This window comes from Spermophilus citellus (assembly GCF_964194105.1).
Source record: "Spermophilus citellus genome assembly, chromosome: 1".
NCBI classification, from domain to species: Eukaryota; Metazoa; Chordata; class Mammalia; order Rodentia; family Sciuridae; genus Spermophilus; species Spermophilus citellus.
In genome coordinates, this window is record NC_138182.1 from 115,229,437 (window position 1) to 115,230,694 (window position 1,258).

Sequence of the window (1,258 nt, forward strand, 5' to 3'; positions counted from 1 at the left end):
GCTGCTGCTGCTACTGCTCAAGGACCACCTGGCAGCACACCTGGCCAGGTGCCTTTCGATTGCAGGACCTGCAGGCATCCCCCGGGCGCCTGTCACAAAGGAGAATGCTGACTCATCAGACAGAATCAGAATCTGCACCCTGACAGGGTCCTTGGATGACTGGCACATGTGAGAAAGTCGGCAGTGGAGCTTGGTGTGCTGGTTTTCAGGTATGACTCAGGTGAACCATGACCTGAGCCCAGGTATGCTGTAGAGGGCTGTAGAGGGACAATCAAAGTACTCAGGCACTGCTTCTGCCTCATCTTCTCACATTTGCGATCAACAACAACAACAAAAAGGAACAGCATGAAACTGATAAACGAGATGCAGTCCTTCAGATCCTTGCGTACTGCCACTGGCTAACAGTTGAAACTCCTCAGCTCTAGTCTCCCCCTGGGGGAAAGAGCTGAAGTGGACCAGCTGCAGCTTCTCAATCCCGCAAATGGATTTCGCCTTGGCTCAATCCTGCAGGAGTTGCTACCTGCGGAGCACCTCCCAGGCTGGAGGCTGCTAGAGGGGCTTCTCTCCCCTGAGAGCAACGGCTCAGTCAGCTGTTGGCTTATCTCCTGCCCTTGATGGTGGGGCCTTGGCGTTATCATCAGGACCAGCTTGCACTGTGGCTCCAGTGGGTGGCCCAGCAGGAAGCACAGGCCAGATGGAGGGAGGCCAGTCAGGCTCCGCATCCTTCCTCCTGCCACATCAGCCCTGGAGGTGACAGCTGGAAGGAGAGCTGCTGCTCCTCCACCTACTGCAGAAGGTCTCAGTGTGCCCCATATACACACTCCTTTCTCTTCCCATCTTGTCGTTAGAAGTGTCAGATTTGGAGAAAGGGGCTCTGACATGTGATTTGATTTTCATGGCCAGAGCCACAAAAATAAATTTTATTTTTTCCCTTTGCCTAAGAAGATATTTTCTTTTTATGTGCTGGGAAGGAAAGGCATTTGGGAGTCTTGAGCTCTCAGGCTTTTGAGGAACAGGCAGACACCTACCCTGTCTGGTCTTGAGCCAGGAATTTCTTTGAAGCAAACAGCTGAGTCTTAGATTCGCTGCTGTGCACCCTGGTTTGCCCATGCCTTGTAATTGTGCGTGTGCATGAACTCTCTTGCATGTGCACACGGTTCTTTTCCCCTCCCCTCAGGGCCATCTCTGCTTGTTCGCTCCTGCCCGTTCCCCCGGCAGCCAGCATTTGGCAGGAACTCAAGCGAGTGGTCAGATGCCA